Genomic DNA, 21,198 nt, shown 5'->3' on the forward strand with positions numbered 1-21,198 from the left:
AGCCAGCAGCAGCAGAACCTGAAGGAGAAGCCGAAGCAGAAGCAGAGAACGCCAGAGAGCCCAGATAGAGTGAAGACTTGCTGGGGGCTGGGAGGCTGGCAGGCCTCCAGCCTCCCAGCCCCCCAGCCAGCACCCCTGCCTGCCATATGCCTGGTGAACCCCAAATAAAAAACCTGCAAAACTACTGAGGACTCTGACTCCTCCTTTACCCGATCTGCATGGGATCAGAAAACCTGCATTGTGTCCGGTCCTGCCCCTTACAGTACCTCACACAGGTTAGCGCTCCCCTCCTTAGAAACCCTGGTTGAACCAGCTGCACTGCTGTATGTATTCCCTGCCCCAGATCACAGCCTCCAGCCATTTCCCCATCTACCTCTTGTCCAGTGAAGTAGGAATCTCCTCTATCTCGCATCTGGTGCAGTCTGTGCTGGTCTCTGATGTCCAGTGGGTGTTTTAGTTTTGTCCCAAACCAAGGAACTCTCTAGCCGTTGTGTTTTTTAGTTTAACTATTAGATGATCCTCCTGGGTACAAATCAAGAAAACTCCTCTGTCGCCATCTTGGTTGAAAGCCCACAGATTTTTTAAATCATCACCTTCGCTGCCACAGAGCCCATTCTGCTTTCTCCTTTTCCACCTGTGCCTACTATCCACACAGTAGCCAGAATGATCCCATTAAATATAACTCAGATGACATCACTTTTCTCAGTAAAATCTTCTCATACGTCATCTCATTTGTAACCAAAGCCCAAGTATTTACTGTGACCATAGGCTCCAAAGACTGCGTCTCTAACTTTGCAATACTCTCATCTTTGCTTCCTCCATACTAACATGTTTATTATGCCTTGAATAAGTCACTCCTGCTTCCTTCTTAGGTTTTTGGGATTTGTTTATTTCCTTCCTGCAATGATTTTCATTCAGATTTGTCAAGCTTCTTCCCTCCTTTACAAATTTTTTGCTTACATGGAACTTCTTCAGTGTAGTCTTCCACAGAAATTATTTTAAATCACATTTTCCCTACTCCCTAAATCTAGCAATCCTGTGGTTTTCCCTGCCTTCCTCCGTGTCTGCAAAACTCGTAACACATGGTGTGATAAGTTGTTTACCTTTTGCTGCCTGTCTTCCACACTAGCATTTAAGCTGGGAGAAATGTATCCCTAGAACCTAGAACAAAGTGGGTGCTCAGTACATACTTGCTGAAATGTGTAAATGTATATACTGATTACATACCTACTATATTATCAGAACTGTGACAGGTATGGTAACTCACTAAAGAAACCATTGGCCATGGTCCCCAACTATGCAGCACCTGACAGTTCTTTTTTATTTTTTGAGGAGGCAAAGCAGACTCAAACACTGGTACACATAAGTGCTAAGTTCTTGGTACTTTTAGAAATGTGAATGGGTTCCTGGGAGATGTGTTTCCACTGCAGGCATCCTAGAGGAGAGAGGGACCGCCTTGGGCTGGCAGCACGGTGAGGTGGAGGAGTAACACTCCCAAACACAAGGTGTTCAGATGCTGCTTCTAGTAGCAAAGGGGCCGCAGGAATGTAGAAGCCATGGGGTGCTGGGTGGGGGTCAGTTGGGCTGTGACAGGGTCCTTTGTGTTTTCCCCTACTCCCCTGTCCTGCCTGTCTTAGTTCGCAGCCCTCTGGGAACATCTGTGAGATAAGGATTTGAGGTTAGTGACATGTTCCTAGGAAAATTCCCAGGAGGAAATGGGACAAAGAAGAGGAGGAAGCTGATATTTATGCACAAATGGGAATGATACCATGGCACACACTAGACTGCTCCTGCTGGGGACCTGAGGGAAATGGTGTAGCACATCCTTGGAGGGGTCTTGTTGATTCCCATTCATTTGTGGGGGCTGCAGGGATGTGGGGCATAAACTCCTAGACATCTCCTGCCTGCCCTGAACAGAGCAAGTGACAGCCACAGGCAGAGGCAACCAGCAGGAACCATGGGCAGAATTAGAACAGTGAGTACCTAGAGGCTGAAGGCAGCCACCTGCCTTAAATGTGCTTTTTATTAAAGAGAAATATAATTTGTATAAAAAAGGGTACGATGATTTACCCAAAGGACACAGAAACATCAATTCCAAAGAACACCTGCACCGCTATGTTTATAGCAGCACTGTTAACAATAGCTAAGCTTTGGAAACAGCCCAAATGCCCAAAAATAGATGACTGGATCAAGAAGATGTGGTACATATACACCATGGAATATTACTCAGCATTCAAAAAAGGTAAACTGATGCAATTTGCAGCAACATGGATGGCGCTGGAAGGGATCATGCTCAGCGAAATAAGCCAAAAAGAAAAAGAAAAATACCGGATGGTCTCACTCATAGCAGGAATCTAGAAAACTTAAATAAGGGACCAGGAAAATGAATAACTATAAGAAAGTGAAAATCAAAATCAACAAAAAACTAGGAACCAGAGACACTTTTTGAGGGGTGGGGGGTGGGAGGGGGGGATTGGGGTCAAAATGGGGGGGTTGCAATTGTATGGGGAATATAAAAATAAAATTTATTATTTAAATAAATAAATAAATAAATAAAATTAAAAAGAACACAAAAACACTAACTTGGGGAAATAAAAAAAGGGTACGATGAGACCAATTCCAGTGACAAACCCTAGAAACTGACTATAGAACTGAGGCTACCAGAGAGAGAGAGAGTGGAGAGCAAAGTGGGGAGGGGGCGCATGGACTATAGGTGCTTGGTTGTGGGTATGGTGTGGCAACATACACTTGAAGGGTGTGATGCTATACCTTGAAATCTTCCATGGAGGGAGGGGGAGAGAGAGAGAGAGAGAGAGAGAGAGAGAGAACAGAGGAGATTAGGAATTTTCCAATTTAGCATTCCTATGAAACCCAATCCTTAAAGTCATGGAAATTGCTGGCACACCTAGTAAAGCAGATGATAGGAACCTGTGGATCATCATTGTGTTTTAGAGACTAAACTATCCTTCCTGATCATGACTCTAAGTCAGTATCAATATCGTCAATATCATCCCCATGGTGACCAAGTACGAGGTAGAGAAACAAAACAGAAGTCACACCCCAATCCATCCACAAGGGCAAATGATTTGTAATTTAGTATTCAACAATTCAATTCCATAATTTCCAGTGGAAATGTCAAGTGAAATCCAGTTGTCTCCCAGCTGACAGTATATTTTTTGAGAAGCTCACAAAGCCCCAGGTTTAGTATATTTTTTGAGAAGCTCACAAAGCCAGGTTTAGAGTGGAAGGGAAATACCCTTGACCACTGGCTTCCTTTGGAAATCTTTTTAGTGCAAAGGACAGAAAAGGGACACAACGTTCTCTATTGTCATACTAGACAAATGGTGTGGGCAAAAGCCTGAAAAAGTTCAAGAGTAATGTCTCTATGAAAAGGAGGAATGTGTCCTTGCACAAAAAATGGTGGTTTCTGGGTCTGGCACGCAGCCCTACCTGCTGAGTGGGAAACACCCTTGAACTCTGGAGGTCTGTCAAAACCATTTCCATCAGAAGCAGCCACACCTTCCACCTGCTGGTAACCAGAGAACTCCCAGCACTTCTTGTTCTGATGGATTTTTCTTAACTCTGGACCTGCTAGGAATGTGACTTTGGGGCAGCCTGCCAGGCGGGAGTTGTGGGAGGTGGAGGCATTTCGACAGCTGCTGGAGGCAGGCCGGCAGGATTTCATTGTCTCAGGGCAATTCCATAGTCTAGTTTTTCATCCTCTAACTTCTCAAGAAAGTGGTGTGAAGGGACTCTTTGTGGTTCTGTTTGGAATTCAGTGAATAAATGAATGAATGATTAGGACCGTAGACTTAATCCAGGAGGAGGGGAGGCGGAAGGAAGAGAGACCTTTTTTTTTTTCTTTAGGTACACACCATGAGGCCCTGCCCAGGTATTTCTTCCTGTGGGCTGAGGTCCATAGCCAGAGCTGTGCAGAAAGAACCCTCTACTCCTTCCCCACCACTCCTGTCACAAAACGTGTTTCCCCTGAGGGAGGGGCACAGTGATGACTGGAGGGTTCATCTGCAGCCCATTTCTGTGCCTTGCTTCAGGCCTCAGGGGACTCTGTCCTTCAGGCAGACTATGCCACAGCATATGGGCAAAACTGAAACTCTCTCCCACCTCTGTTGGCCTCCTCCTCAGAAACTTGCTGCCCTTTTACCCTCATATTCACATTCAGACAAGCACTCAGTGGCCCCCGTGGAAGCACTGGGCTTGTCTTATAGGGAAGGGTAGGGTGGCTCAGGGACTGGGTGAGTTGGCTAGAGGTAAACAGCTGGCAAGTAGAAGAGCCAAAATTCAAACATGCAGCTTTTGTCTCCAAACCCAAGGACTCCCCCCATTTTACTCCAGTGTCTGCCTCCATATATCTCACTACCTCCCACCGCAAAAACAACCATTTTAAAGTACAAATCTGCTACCACGTGTTAATAGAAAAAGGATGGGCGGGACCCTCACTCATGCCTAGATAGGTGGTCATAACCAAGGAGAATTATGATGCAGGGAGTGGCTCCCAGGTGGGAAAGATGACAATAATGATAATGATAAGGGCCATTATTCCTTGAGCAACCCCCAGGATAATGTTCAGTGACTTATAACAAATTAATCCTTTAAAGAACCCTATGATTTAAGTAATATAACCCATTTACAGATGAAAAGGCTAAAGCTTGATTAAATACCATGCCCTAAGTCCCAGAGTCAGTAAATGGGCAACCAAAGGATGCAGACCTCCAGGGAGCTCCTGAACTTGCCTTTTGGCCTTGGCTTCTGTGTCACACTCTGTAGGCAGCTGCCTCTCCTCTGGGTGCTACTTACAAACTGCCCAGTCAGTGGACCAGAAGTCCTGCTACTAATAAGGTAATTCTGTTCGCATTCACATAAACTTTCACAACAGTTCAATGAACTATTCCTCTCCCATTTTACAAGAGTATAGACTGAAGCACAGTCTAAGCATCTTGCCCAAGTGCACAAGGACAGAAGCATCCCCAGAGTTTGCGATCTACCCACAACACTAATTATTGCTCTGCCATAGACATGTCAGATAACAGGTTTCTTTTTAGTCTCAGGGTCAAGGGTGAAGGTAAATCTAGTTCAATAATAGTTTCATACAAGATAACTATTTTTTTTTTTTAAGTCAGAGGGTTGACTCTGGCAGGGTCTTAAAAGAGCGCTACTTGATCTAGCCTGAGAAGCATTCTGCCTTAGGAACTGGGCAAGAGGGCAGTGTAGACATATGCTTTGCTGATAGTGCTGCTGGCATCTGTGCTGCTGGCAGTGCGATCTGTCTAGGGTGTCTATTACAGCACAGCTTCTGCTGTGTTGGGGGATGATAGGAAACCTCCAGCTTTAGTATGACTTCCTGATGAGACAGGAGTCATCCAATATCAATAGAAAATGCTTCTAAACCTGTGAGTGTTGGATTTTCAGAAAGAACTAAAGCATGCCCTTCAGCATTTTGTTTTACCTGTGAATGGATTTTAAAAGGTTGTGTTTACAACTGATATTTTCCTCATTCACAATCCAAACCTTTCCTCTTTGGCTTTGAGCTCTAGCAAGGAGAAAGAGTTCCACCTCACTGGGGACTAGCAAGTTCCGAGGACCTGAAACTGAGCAGTGACTCAGGCATTTCATGGGAAATATGGAGAATTTTCCACAGCCACTGTAGACAGACACAGACACGCATGCGCATGCACGTTCACACACACACATATACACACACACACACACACACACACACACACAGAATGCAGGAGGCCCATTTCCTCAGCGCTAAACCCACTTGTTGAGTGAATGAAAACATGAGCAAATGATAGCTTTTTACATGAACACTCATTTTACCATAAGCTTCTCTGTGATTCCCCATCAGGTTATTCATCTATTCTCCAATTTGTAAAATCTCTCCCGTGTACTTACCTCGCTGTACATCAATTAATTTCATGTCAGGTTCTGGCACACTTAGACTTAATTTTATTCTTGTCTGCTCCTCAATTGAATCCTTTGGGTTAAACTACTTTGCCACCACTATCAAAGTCAATGCTGACAGGACTGCGGAGCTGGTGAAATTCCTATCTACAGTCCAGAAATAGCTTATGAAATAAGCTAGAGTGTGAGACAGTTATAATCATGATGCTATTAGTACCCAGTGAGTCGGTACTAACACAGACCATTATCGGTCAGCCATCACATAGCATCATTCATGCACTTTAAAGTTACGGGTACTTTAAAGTATAATTTGTCTATTATTTAATATTCATAAATTAAATTTGTCATAAACTCATTGTCTAAAGCCTTAACAAACCTCAGTGTTCACCTCCTACTATTACATATGCTGTGTGTACTTTTTCATTTGAAGGGAATGATACAGATCATGAAGTGTTTGGGTTGCTCAAAATTCCATAGTTTTCTACCCCAAAGTGGTTGGAAGTAAATCCAATATTTACAAAACCCAAGTTTCTGCAGAAATGTATCCATTATTTTAAAATAAGGGAATGGAAAACAATTCTTTCTGCTCCCAGCCCCATTTTACAAGGAATCAGTAACATTACCTTGTGACTAGATGGAAACGCAGCATAGTTAAAACTGAAACCCACTATAATCGTCCAGCTATAAATGTCTCATAAATTCTTGGGTTGCTGAGACTTAAATAAAAGGTGAAAAATATTTTATTTGATTTCCCAAGGAGTATATGTTTACTCCAAGTAACAAGTAGAATAGCATTGGGTTAGTACAATCATTATATGGTAATTATTGAGCAATTGCAATTTTCAAGTGGTGTCTTGGAATTGAGCTGTTCTCTCCCACAGCAGGAAATGCAGTGCTGCTTTACTTGTTAAGCTTTTTCTTTAAAAAGGTAATGATTTTCACAGATATCAAAGAGAACATTCACCTACTACATCAATAATTAACTTCTATTCCTTTCTCTCATGCCATAAGAATGGCACCTTTAAAGAAAGATTGTAAAGAGACAGCAAAAGAATTCTAGGTAGTGGTGACGTCATAGGATTCCCGGACTTCCCTGGAGAAGATCCCTCATGAGATTGAGATGCATTAGTTAGGTAGACTAACTCTCAGGATCAAACATCAATATTTGATGAGAGCTAAAGCTGAGACATGGGAAGCTGGGAAAATTCACTTACCTGCCCTGCTGCCAAAAGAACAAAAACAAAGATCCACAGTCGAGCTATAACAAATTTAAATGTGGGCTCGATTTTACTTTAAATTTCCTTTCATTCTTATATCCATTCAACAAACTTATTCAACTATACATATATATTTTTCTAAATGCTGGAGGGAAAACAAGGGAGCAAAATAAGCTGATGGCACTTCTCTTTTAGTGTGTAAGAAAAAATAAATATATATAATATACAGCATAACATAAAAATGATATTTACATTAATATATAATAGTATATATTACTGTATTCTATATTTTAGCAATTTTTATTTATTTACACTTACATTGTTATGTGCTATACATTAATATATTATTTAAAACTCACTGTGTAATTAAATAATAATGCATAATATTAAATATATTGACTTATTTTTATTCATATTTTAATTAAATAATTATATTAATTATTGAAATACAATTTAAAAAATATATGAAAATAGCACAATATAAGTGAATTAATTACATTATATATAATTGACTAATTGATAGTATAACATTTGTTTATATTCTATATCATTGTCACTTCTTACATTTCTTGTGTATAAATTATATATAAAATCATTATATAAATGTTTTATATATCATTAAAACGTCATATGGACACATATTGTATATAAATATATAAATGTACAAATTGAAAACATATATTGTGTATATATTTATAAATATATAAATTCAGATAGCGATAAATACCATAGAAAAATATAAACTAAGGTAAAGAGAATGGCGGGCAGAAACAGGGGGTGTTATTCTTTTATGTTGGTTGGCATCAGAGAAAGGCATTGTGATAAGATGACATTGAGCAGAGACCCCAAAGGAAGGGAGGAGAAGGTCATGCAGGCAGTGGTCAAAGGGGCAGAATCTTTGAGGTAGGAACAGGATGTGGGAGGGGCAGTGAGGAGCCCCTGAAGCCAGAACTGAGTGACACAGGGAAGAATGTCAGCAGGTGAGGACAGGAAGGTAGTGGGACTGTACAGCATTGTGGTCACTGTAAGAATTCTGACGTTTACCAAATGGAGTTGAAAAGCATTGGAGGGTTGCTAACTAAGGAGTGACATGACCTGATCTACAAAAAACAAAATAAAACAGAAATGCTCTAACTGCTAAGTAAAAAATAGACCCAAGGGCAGCAAAAATAGAAGTGAGGAGCCCATTTAGGAATTTTTTGCAAAATGCAGGCAAGAGATAGCGTCAACTGCTGTTGATAGGTCAGGTAAGATGAGGACCCAAAACTGGATTTAGCTTCAAGGAAGCCCTGGGATGTGATCAAAAGCAATTTCAAGGGGAGGTAAGGATGAAAGTGTGATTATTCCATTTCACTGGAATAGGAAGAAAGGTCACAAACACACAAAATCAGAAGAGGGTAAAGATGGAGAAAGAGAATTTGGAGATTTCCCAAGAACAGTTGTGAAATAGTCTCTTAGGAAAACAAGAAGGTAAGGGGATACAGAATCCTGGTAGAGATTTGCAGGTACGCTAAGGTCCTATTTGATATTACTGTTTTAAATTCAAGGTGCAGCCAGTTAGGTTGAGTATGTATTTTTCTCCATCCATGTTCAAATAGCAGCTTCAAATACAAAATAGGTAGAAGTTTGAGTTTAACCAGAGTTCAAATTTTTCTCAGGGGAGCAGGACAAAGGGAGAGAGATCATGTGAGTTGAAAGTTGCAAGTAAGTGATTATAATTCTAGATCGTGAACTGTATAATTAAGGAAGAGAAGACATGAGTGGGTTGAGGGAGAGTAAAAAAAAGCTGTAACATCAATGGATTGTAGATTTTTCATAGGGTCAAAAAATGTTGGAGTTGGAGTATAAGAGGGAGTAAATGGGTGGGTGGCTCAGAGGCAAACTTGACCTTGATCTTATTTGCTACTGGAAACAAGGTTTATTCATTACCTATTGTTGCTGTAACAGGTTACCACAATTTATTGACTTAAAACAACAAAATTTGTTATCTTTCTAACTCTTATTGGTCAACATCTGAAATGGGTCTCACTGCACTAAAAACAATTTGCTGGCAGATCTATGTCCCTTCCTGGAGATTCTGGGACAAATCCCTTTCCAGCTCACAAGAATGACCCACGTCCATGACTCTGGGCCTTCTCCCTCCATTTCAAAGCCAACAACAGTGGGTAAAATTTTTTTTAATTAATTTATTTATTTATACAAGCACTGGGTACAGTCAGAAGCACGGGAGGGCGAGAGAATTCACCAGAGCCAGAGCGGGGAGCAGAGCAGGCAGAAGGACCAAAGCACACTGCTGAGGGGAGCAGCGGGCGGCAGGGGAGTTCTGCGCGCTATGTGGCCGGGGACCCTCCTCCGGTGGCCGGGGAGCAGCCGGGGATTGAACCGGCACTGCAGAGGCTGCGGGCAGCTTCACAACCCAGCGCTCAACCGCTGCGCCACCGGGGAGGCCCTAAAATTTTTATATAGTATCATTCTGACTTCCTCTTCTGCTTCCTTCTTATGATTGGGCTCACGGGGAAAATTTAGGATAGCCTCTTCATTTAAGGTCAGCTGATTAGCAGCACGAATTCCATCTGCAACATTAATTCTCCTTTGCTGTATAATGCAGCACTGTCAGAAATTCTAGGGCTTCAGATGAGGACACCTTGTGTGATTGTGGGGGGTGGAGGGGTGGGGTGTCACTAAAGGGCTGTAGTTATTGGTAAAGTCAAGGTTTGGGTATGACTATAGAAGTGGATGGCTTAGGTAGGGTAGAGGACAAAATCATTGGAGGGGAGAAGGTTCATGCTCTAAGAGGTAAAGATGCTGAAAAGAGGATCTGCAAGAATATTGAAACCACTAAGTATTATAATAGAAATCAGAAGAGGAAGTCAGAATGATGCTATATAAAAATCTTTGTTTGTTGGTTATGAAAATGGAGGGAGAGGCTCGAGAGTCATGGAATGGGGGCCATTCTTGTGAGCTGGAAAGGGCCAGGAAAGGAGGTTTCTTCCCTAGCACCTCCAGGAAGGGACATAGTCCTGCCAGCAACTTGATTTTAGCCCAGTGAGACCCATTTCAGATGTTGAGCTATAAGAGTTAGAAAATAATACATTTGTTGTTAATATAGTTAATCCAGAAATAAAAACCATCAAAGAATGAAGAGTGATGACCAGGGAATAAAGAAGTTTCGCTGACGAGCTATTGGATGAGAAATGATAGTGAAAATAGATGTTCTTGAAGTTGGAGTTGAGGGAAAAAATTTCCCAAGCTCTGCTTCTTTTGAAAGGGATTCATGAAAGGTAATCAAATGATGGTGAACTCCAGAAACACAAAATTGCCTTACTGTATTCTCAAGGTGAACTGTCATCACCATAAGTTATTGTTTTAAATGTTTCAAAACTTTTTGACATCTTTATTTTCATATATGCTCAGTGCAATGGTGAGCCAGAAACAGGCAATCCTATTGTCACTCTTTCATAGTTCAAAAAATAAGGAATTAATTGATAGCAAATCGGTGGACAATAGATCTATGTTGTACCTATTCAATTATTTAGCTTAAAACGTGGCAATAAATCTGTACACAGCAGAAATTGACTAACAATGTAAGTCACAAAGGAAAGTATCATTAGATGCCAAATGAGTGATGTAGAAAATAGTTGTGCGTTCTGAAGCAGAATCCATCACTAAACTTGGCAATAATTATGGGAAGCCTGAAAAGAACCTTGAAGAACTGAGATGATTGCATGGAAAAGAGGAGAGAGAATTTCAGGCAGGGAGGAGAGCTGGAAATTAGCTTGGAATGTTTGGATTAAAGTGAACAGAGCTATCTGGCCCTCTGTGAAATGTGGGCAAAATGATTTTGAAGGTATACTTGTAAAAGAGAATTAAAACTGTTGGTAAAAGGTACCTCCTCCTCTCTCCAACATCTTAATATGGTTGTTGTGGTTTGTGGATTTGTTGCAGAATGAACAGTGTATGAAGTTATTACAGAAATCGATTCAGTAGGGATTTCTAAATGTGTGCTAAACACCTTTAGAGGTCTCTCTAAAGTTTAAACAAAAAAAAAAGTAAAAAAGTAACTTTCTCATATTTTGAGTGAGGTGATTCTCATATGATCACATAACAGCTCCTTGAATATCACATTTTTTCCATGTGTATTTTATGTATCTTTAAATGTTTTTAGCTTCTTCTCAAAGAAAAAAAAAAAGAAAAATTATGAAGCAAGACAAAAGCCTCTCTTTATAACTGGGATAAATACTGATTTTATTACTTCAAGAGTGGGTGTGAGATTCCATCTTCTGGCCACCTTTCAGCCAACTTTTTTTTTGTTTTCTACAAAATGTGAGGCACGTGTGAATGGGAGTGAACAAAAATGTCAATACATTGTGGCTACTTTGATAGCAGTTAGAGAAAGAGTCAGATGTTTGAAGAACACTTAATATTAAATGGAAAACAGATGAGTGATGATAAATGATGCTATCTATTTCTGTGAGTTTGCCACATTGGAATCTAAATCTGAGACATTACAGGGAAAATCCTGAGTACGACTCATCAAAGGACTGAATTACACCAAAATGAGATCCAGGTTAGGAATGTGGAGACTGTGAGGCAATTCCCTAAACCAGCTATTTCTGAGCTAAATTCCCTTGGCAGTATATCCATAGAAGGTGATTCTGAGTATCCCCAGAATCATAGAGTATTAGGAATAAAAGAGATCAATATGCCCTCAAGTCTGATTCTCTTTAAGTGATGCTTGAATTTACTCTGCCACAAGCCAGTCTCTTCTCCGAATAGACATACCTGGAGATGGGCCAGATCAGTAGTGTGCTGCTAAATGCTTAGCCATCAGCAACCCAGAAAGGAAAAAAGAACATGACATGTGACACTTGTCAATTTCTCTGGTGTGAACACTCCCACCAAGACTATTTAAGCTATCAGCATAATGACACCATTATGAGGTATTTCCACCTTATAGATAGGATAGAATTAAATAGCCTCAGGAGTGCAGGTAATAGTAAAATGTAGTAAAATAATTAGGATGTGATGAATTTGGAATATTTTTACCTTTTAAAAAGCATTTACTTCTATCAGAGAATTACACTTTTTAAATAGCTGTATATAATAAGTTGGTTCTTGGGCCTCCCCGGTGGCGCAGCGGTTGAGCGCTGGGTTGCAAAGCTGCCCGCAGCCTCTGCAGTGCCTGTTCAATCCCCCGGCTGCTCCCCGGCCACATGGCGCGCAGACCTCTCCTGACACCCGCTGCTCCCCTCAGCAGTGTACTTCGGTCCTTCTGCCTGCTCTGCTCCCTGCTCTGACTCTGGTGAATTCTCTCACCCTCCTGCGCTTCTGACTGTACCCAGTGCTTGTATAAATAAATAAATAAATCTTTAAAAAAAAAAAAAAAGTTGGTTCTTGTGAGCCAGTCCAAGCTACTCCAGACACCACTGCAGCAACAGACCCTGAGAAGGGCCTGGCCTCATCCTCTCCATGAAAGAACCTCAGCAGGTCCTGGTGAGTGGGAACTCCCTGATCTTACCACCCAAGCATTCAGTTCTCTTAAGCCAGGATTGCTTTGCTTGTCTCTCATTTCTCTGTAGTTTCTAACAATAACAAACATCATTCACAAAAATAAACTCCAGATGGATTAATGATCTAAATGTAAAAATAAAGCTATTAAAAAACTAGGAGATATATAGATGGATATTTTTAAAAGCTCAAGGCAGGATAAACTTCAGAAACATGACATGAAAGCCAGAAACTATTAAAAAAATAGATTTGATTTAATAATTTAAAATCTTTCTATGAGAAAATAACTTCACTATTAAAAATTCAAGTTAAATTATAGAATGAGAGAAATTTAAGTTCCACATCTACAGGCTAGTAGTCGTACACTGTATAAAAGTTCTTAGAAATAAAAAGGAGTAAGATAAATCCAATTAAAAAAATGGGTCAAGAATTTGAACATGTAACTCATATAAGAACTATAAATGTTAATAAATATATGAATAGATGCACAATAAAATCATAAATACCTTTTTGTCCTAACAGTTAATAAATATTAAAATGTTTGATAACTGCATTGTTGGAGAAGTAAAAACAAACAAACAAAACTGCAGGCATTCATTCATACACTGTTAGTAGAAGTACAAATCAATGCAACCAATTTGAAGAGAGAAAAACAGCTATTTCTAAAAAAGAAAATATATTAGATGCACATGCCCCTTGACCCAACGATTTTTTTAAAAATTTATTTATTTATGCATACAAGAGCTGGGATGTAAGCCAGAGGTGTGTGAGTGGAGTGGGGGGGGGGTGTGTGAGAGGATTCACCAGAGACAGAATGGGGAGCAGAACAGGCAGATTAATTGAATTACACTGCTGAGGAGAGCAATGGGAGAGACAGGAGAGGTCTGCTGCGCCATGTGGGTTATCTCCCTGGCCGGGGATCAAACTCATGCTGCAGTAGCTGGGGATTGCTTCATAGTGCTGACGTTTAACCCCTTTTGCCATCAGGGAGGCCCCAACCCAATAATTTTATAAATTTATTTAAATTATTTCTAATGAGCTAAGATATATGTACAAAAAATACTTGCCACAGCATGGTTATAACTGTACAATATTAGAAACTGTAAATATTCTCTAACAGGATAATGTCCAGAAGCCTATGGTGTGGCCACCCAATGCAAAGCCATTAAGCTGTTGAAGATCTGTGTGTGCAAATACAAGTGCTTTTCAAGGTATGTCATTAAGTGGAAAAAGGTGCCAAACACCTTTTAAAAGTTTGTATGTTTGCATAGTATCTTTTTTTGGAAATAAATAATTGCTAATAGGCATTATATTAAACTAGTAGAGAGACAAGAAGATGAAAGATGTTACTTTCATTTTCTATCTTTTTATAATTAAAAATATATTAGGTTTATATATCACTTTTATTTAAACAATAAACTTTTTCTTCCAGAAATAAGCGGAAGTGTCTTTGTTTTGGGTCTCCAGAAGCAGACACTGAGACAAAGATTTGAATGGGAGGGTTCATTTGGGAAGAAACATGAATAGGGAGGAACTTGGGGTAAGAACCATGGAGGAAGAGAGCAGAGGAAAAGAAATCTATCCGGAGTGCGTTATCAATCAAGTTACCACTGTGGCAGCTGGAAACTGGGATCCAATGTAAAACTCAAACCTTGGCATGAACCAGGTTAACCAAGGTTAACAAAGGGCAAAGGTGTATCTGTTCACTCCCATAGGTCATGAATGAAGTCTGCACTGGAGCACTTATTCCACACAAACTCTGGTATTTGTAGGAAACCTCAGACAAAGAGCTGGGGCAGCTTGCATGGAGGGGAGGTGGATGGGGCACTAGGCATATCTGCTACAGAGACCACAGCCACAATACCAGATTATAATGCATAAATAAAATATGCATATTCTATGACCTAGAAAATTCAGGTCTAGGAGACTCTCTACTGATACATTGGGACACCTGGGCCCTGATCCACGTTACAGGAAGACAGAATTTATTGCAGACACAGTGTGCTGGAGTGTGAATGAGTGCTCCAAAGGGGAGAGCCTCGCTGGTCTACTGCTGTGATGGCAAAGCAAAGAGAGGTAGCTGCCTGGGATCACTTTCACTCAAACTTGGGGGCAAAGGAGTCAGTGTTTGCCGTGGGTAAAATGAGGTTGTTCAGGGCAAAGAAAGAAGTAGCAAGAGGACCAAGAAGAGAATCAGGTCACCCTAATAGGATGTGACTTCAGATTTCCAGGAGGTGAGAAAATTTGGTTAATCAGAGGAGATACATTCACAGCATCAAGGGGTTGCACTGGAGACACGTCTCAGACAGTTGCCAAGCTGGGAGTGAAGAGTTGGAGGGTCTCCAGAGAACTGGCAAAGGCATGCAGGAGAAAGAAGGTGCTGGAACATTCACTGAGATTGCAAACCAACTACTACATGTAGATGGAGAGAATCTCCTGATTTTCTCTAATTTTCCTCCTCCTCCTTTTCCCCACCCTAACTCTTAGCACTAGCAGAGTCAGAGCCACAGAGTGAGTGTGAATTGGACTGAGGTGGGAGCAACTGGCTCCTGCAGACATTAGCCTGAGGTCAGTATGGGGGGTGGGAAGGAGTAGGGTGCATCAGGAGTTTTACTGCTAATTGAATCATGAACGTTTTCTTATTACATCTGATTAGCCATAGTCATTATTGAAATGAGATGATATTTGGGGATTTAAATGCCTGGGGCATTTTTTTTCTTACCTCGTTGTTCATTTTTGTATGCTAGCTCATTTCTCTCCTCGGGTGTGGTCCCATAATTTTCCCACCACCACACTTGTCACATCCACAGATGAGGAAAGTCAGGGACTCCTGTGTTTTACCCCAGAAACAAAAGGACAGTCCGACCAGATGCATTAAAGGGAGCTTGAAGACAAGAATAAACTTATCTTCTCCCGCCACCCTTGGGGTCCTGGCTCATCCAGCCTGACAAGCAGTGTCCTTAGGTTTGGTTCGGAGCCAGGTGCTTGGCAGGCAGGTGACGGGGTGGGGCAGTGCACAATGCAGATCTGTGAAGTGATCCAAATACTATCATGTTATACCTCATTTCTCTTTGTTTCTTACCAGTTTTCTAATTTGAGTTCCTCAGCTCTGTCATTTGAGCAAGTTCCAGGTGCGAGGATATTGTGTGAGAACACTAAAAATATGTCCAGATTGGTGGTAAAACATTCCAGGTCTCAAAAAATAACCTACTAAATCATGCCAAATAGGAACTTGTACTTTCCGATCCCATAGCAGGGGAAACCATGCTACAAAAAACACCAAGCCAACTTTCCTGCCCTAAACATAATCTTTTACTTTATCTCTCCCCCAAAGTTCACTATTTTATATCACTGCTGCCGTCACCTTCTACAACGATACTCTTTCCTTACACTAGCTGAATTTTACATCTACTCTTTTCCAACTTCCATCCTGGCCATTTATGTTGTGATGACACAGACATTACAACAGTGAGATGCGTGGGCATCTCCAAAGAACTGCCCTGCATTTAATGCAAAGAGAGAACAATGCCACTCCCTTTGAGCAGCTGGCAGTCTTGCTAGCATCCTCCCCTTCCTTGCTCCAGACTGTGGGTACAGCGGTGCTTCAGGATGGGACCAGCCTCTAAGCTGGGACACAGAGGGAATGATGTGACAGCAACAGGGTCCATGTCAAGCTCCATTCACCCCAGGGCCCTGGCCTCCCCTGCTCTCCGCTTATTGCTGGCTCTCTGCCCCAAGCTTTCTACTCAGCTGCATCTCTGCTTTCGGACTTCCTGGACTTTGGGGTCTTGCTTTTCCCAGGTTTGAAGCACTGCCTGATGTCAAGTCCCCTGGGCTCTCACTCTCCCAGGATGGAGCCCTCATCCCTTCCTCTCCCAACTTGTGTGTGTCTCTCGAGCCACAGGATCTCCTAACCTAGTTTCTGTGCCCTGCTTTCTGGCCACTGCTGCTCAGTTGCAGCCCAATCCTGGCAGAGTCATGGAATCGTGAGGTGAGTAGGTTTTTATTAGAAAAGAGGGGACAAAAACATGACTCACACTGATAAAAGTCTGGAAACAAGGACAGAATTTTGTTGTTTAGTCTGGCAGTCAGCTCACTTTGAAATTACTCAGTCATAAATGAAACCACTCTCCCTGAATCTTGGAGCTGGTACATGAAATGCTCTGAATTTCATAGGTGGCTGGCAAGGGGTGGTTGTTTTCAGAATGTGATGAAATGACTTCCTCTTTGTCAGACAATGTTAAGGGAGATGAAAGACCACCCTCCTTTGAGCATATTTGGTGTGTTCATCCTCTGTAGATGGGACCACCAGTATTCCTTTACTTTCTCATTATCAGATACAAATCCATCGCATGTATTGCGAACTACTCCTTCCTTGAGGCATAACTGAAATGGGCAGGAGACACCAGTGCGAGGCCACGATCAGACACACAGGGACACTTTGAGGGCTGAGCTACTCCAGGAGTTTCTAACCTGCGTCAATAATGTCCAAGTTCTGGTAGCAGGGTAAGGCCAAACAGTGCCCCACCCCCAGCCTTCTCCCCAGCAGATGGGAGGCCAGGGGCTTGGTGAAGCACCTGAGGCCTTCAGGACTTACCTTTCCTTCTCCCCTAGTAAAGGAGAGACCCCATGCAGTTAGGGTATCTACTTGGGCTTTCTCAGCCCTGCAGGATTATGATCTCCTTTAGTGCTTGCAGTGTCTGCTTTCCGACAAGAAGAAAACACCCTGACTGCCTACAACGACACAGACTGGCACCATGATTTCCTGGCCACTAAGAAGGTGCCATGTCCCACTGAATCCTTTAATAAGTGACATGGGCTTTCATCCCTGAGTTACAGAGAGGCCCACGGTGTGAACCAACAGCATCCCAACCTCTGTGCCACTTGGGTGACTCGGTGTATTGACAACTGATCTCTTCAGCCCTTAGGCAGCTGGGCAGGAGCCCCCTTCCACCCTGTCCAGCCCTCTTCAGCCTTCATTTCAGCCAACAGCCATGCAAGAGAACAATGCAAAAGACAGCAGTGCCCCAGACTAGTAGATTTTGAGGAGGGAGGGTTCAGGTTCAGCAGGAGGCACCCCTCACACCTCAATAATTAGCTGGAATATGTCACTCTCCAGAGGAGGGGTGGAACCAGGGTGCAGGGCTGTGGGCTGAATTTCCATACCCTGGAGTCATGGAGGCCTCAGTCCTGAGGATCCCCAGCACTTTGGATATGAAACTTATCCCCATAATAATAACTATCCTTCTTGCTACTTTTGTTTCCCCATTTTTTTCCCAAGGACAGAGTCTGCCCATCCTCTTGTCTGGTCTTCTGCTTAATTTAGAATTTAGAAGCAAGTGTGGGAGCACGTGGCTGGGACCTTTGCCCACAGTCATAGGTAAATGACCTTAAATGATCACTCAGCAGAAAGACTCCAAAAATGACAACCATACTTAGTTCGGGGGGATTATAAAACAAGTCCTTCCAAAAATGCAGGAATATAAGTAAAAATGAGTTATGTTTTCTAAGAGCTATACTGTTTTTTTCAAAAGCAGTGTTCAAACATTTCAAAAATGTTAGACCATCAGTCTAATCTCCCTTTATTCTTTCTGGTTTGTGTCACAATGAAAGTGTGAGCGCGTGCACGCACGTGTGTGTGTGTGTGTGTGTGCATGCACAGACATAACAATTGGAGGCATATTTTCTAGGACATAAATAACAAAGCAAAGAGTGTGGCATTTGGAATTCTGGTACTTAAAGGAGATGGATATGTGTTCTTTATTTCTGCACACAACTTAGCACTCTGTTGCCTACATTCCACATGAAATGTCTCTTCTGCTCATTTGCGTCCTCTGCTCCCCTCTTTGCCTATGTCTGATGAACAAGGTGTTGGGGCTAATATCCCACCCTTGCACCACCATGCTTGGAAAGTTCCAAGGCTGGAAGATAAAGCTTGGGGCCAGGTCAGTGGAGCCAGATCTATTTCCAGCAAAATATGTTCATACACATTTCAGGCCCATCTTCCTGTTGTTGTTATAGCTTCTGTCCAGGAGAAATGGACAGGTTTGGATATCACAAAAGCAAAAACAAAATCATATCTGAGATTTTAACAGATGCTTATTTTTTAATTGTGAGAACCCTGTTGTGATGTCAGTACTTGTTAGAGGTCTGTTTCTACTCATGTCGGGTCCTGGAGGAAAGCTTCCCTTTCATGTGGTGTCCCGGCCTTGGCCTTGTGATGTCTGCTCTCACGCCTCTTGCACATGGGCAGCGTCTTTTGCACATGACAGGGTTGTACTGGGGAAATCAAGCCAGTGTTGCATGGTAAATTCCATCGCATAGACTCTCCTAGCAACATGGCAACACTAACAAACCCAACAATAACCTTTTGTCTTTAGTTCTCTAAAGCAATGTGGCCATTAGTCTCACCAGAAAATTCAAAGGATATTTTGCAAGTGAAGAGTGGTTTCCAGCTGAAGCTTTAAATCAGTTTTTTTCCTCCAATCTGCTAATATTAAGCAGGGCAGGCACCAGATTTTCACTTTTGGAGCAGAACCTACCCAAAGGGGGGATACGGAAAAGGGAAAGGAAAAGATGAATCTGGAAGGGCTCTCGTCTTGGTTCTAGTGTGTAAATTACCATTGGCCAAATGAATTTAACTCCCTAGATATTACTTTCCCCGTCTTTCAAATGAGGTGTTACTTCTTGTTAACAATCCAAATTCTAGGGCCTACACAGGTTTTCCTGCTGAATCAGAATCTGGGACTATGCTCCACAAATGTGACTTTTAATCAAAGACAAATAGATGACATTGCTTAATAACTGTAAACATGTTTACGTAATTAGCTTTCCAATTGTGTTTGCTTTTTGTGTTCATGTTTATTGTGTGGAACATTTAATTTTTACAGTTGATTTTATAAAGAACTAAAACAATGCATTTTCCTTGGGGTTTCTGAGTAGCTATCCTTTTTTTAAGGCTGTAATATATTGTGTGACCTTATCAGTAAAAATTTATTGAGGATGTGTAGTTTAGAAATCTTTTCTATTTACTATCTATGTTTATTTACATACTTTACTGGATATTGGTATAGTATAAATATTATAAAATACTGAAAATTGAACTAAGATTTTAAAAGTCTGATTAAGTGAAAATTCTGGTCTAACATAGTCATAAAGCAAGACTAAAAACAACTTGTGAGATTGGTTTTGAGTTCATAATATTTTTTTTTACAGATTTATTTTATTTTATTTTTATTTATTTATACAAGCACTGGGTACAGTCAGAAGCGCGGGAGGGTGAGAAAATCCACCAGAGCCAGAGCAGGGAGCAGAGCAGGCAGAAGGACCGAAGTACACTGCTGAGGGGGGCAGCGGGCGGCAAGGGAGGTCTGCGCGCCATGTGGGACCCTCCTCCGGTGGCCGGGGAGCAGCCGGGATGGAACCGACGCTGCAGAGGCTGCGGGCAGCTTCGCAACCCAGCGTCCAACCGCTGCGCCACCGGGGAGGCCCCTGAGTTCATAATATTAATTATAATGACTGAAAATATTCTTCACAAAGGATTGTAGATTCAAGTGGAAGAAGCATATTTTTAACCACACTTACAAATTATACTATTTTTTTATTCTACCCACTTACTATCTTAAGATTTGTTATGAGTTAGTAAATTTCCATTTTTCTGCATGTCAAATGGTTATTGTTACAAGTTATTTGGAAAGCATGACATTTTTATACTTCTGTATTTTCAAGCATTACAAATTCTTCATTTGGAGAAATTAGGGCCAGACTAGAAATTTTGGATCTCGGATTTGTGTGTATGAAGATACAAGTTTTTACATCGTTTCTGTCAGTAAATACTACGTACTATCTCGCGCATTTTAGCATCATTTTCTCTCCACCTCTATCTCAAATGGACAGTTTGCATGTTCAGTTTTTGAAAATATCTGCCAGATTATATGTCAGCTTTTGTAACCACCAAAAAAGCCACCATATTTGGAATTTTTGTATTTGTAAAAGAATAAGTATTTGAAGTTTAATAATGCTTTTGAGTGTTTTGCCATGAGATAACTTAGGTAACCCTCTGCGGGGACAAAAGACTTTCACAGTCATACCCTCGCTCATTAAGATTCTACTTCTAGTTTTCTTTCAAGTAATTGCATTGATGACATCCAGTATCATTTTGTGGATTTCTGGTTCAGCATTGTGCCTGCAATGACATTCTTATGACTGATGCAGTCAATGGCTGTCACTAGAGGGACGTGTCTGTGTATTTTCCTCTGTGTCTTTTCTTTTTTAATTATGCCAAGGTCTCTATTTTGTGAGTGGTTATGCTTATAGGGATACTGCCTCCCACCTTTTTTTTTTTTTCTTAATTAAAGGAGCCATTCTCTGTGGAGAATGTATTTTTCCTGGTACATATTTTCTTTGGCAGGCCATATAAAAGCATGTCTGCATTTATTTTATTATTGAAACAGAATCTGGCAGCTCCATTTTGGAGTTATTTTAGAAGCATCTCAACTTACACTAATTCAACAACAATTCATTCAGCAGTCATCTCATAGTTTGTAATTTC

General features: G+C 41.3%; 1 long non-coding RNA gene across 2 annotated transcripts in view; it reads left to right on the top strand.

The window, feature by feature from the left end:
• Positions 1 to 13,768: 13,768 nt before the first annotated feature.
• LOC119244631 (uncharacterized) overlaps positions 13,769 to 21,198 on the top strand; it is a 104,638-nt gene continuing 97,208 nt past the window's right edge. Inside the window, exon 1 of one of the 2 annotated variants that reach the window (XR_005125095.2) lies at positions 13,769 to 13,858. This is a non-coding gene — a long non-coding RNA (uncharacterized LOC119244631). Of the gene's footprint in view, positions 13,859 to 17,943; positions 18,028 to 21,198 lie in introns of those variants that run through there. The other variant, XR_008551782.1, reaches the window with a different exon arrangement.

This window comes from Talpa occidentalis, unplaced genomic scaffold, assembly GCF_014898055.3.
Source record: "Talpa occidentalis isolate TD23 unplaced genomic scaffold, MPIMG_talOcc4v2.1 talOcc4.14, whole genome shotgun sequence".
NCBI classification, from domain to species: Eukaryota; Metazoa; Chordata; class Mammalia; order Eulipotyphla; family Talpidae; genus Talpa; species Talpa occidentalis.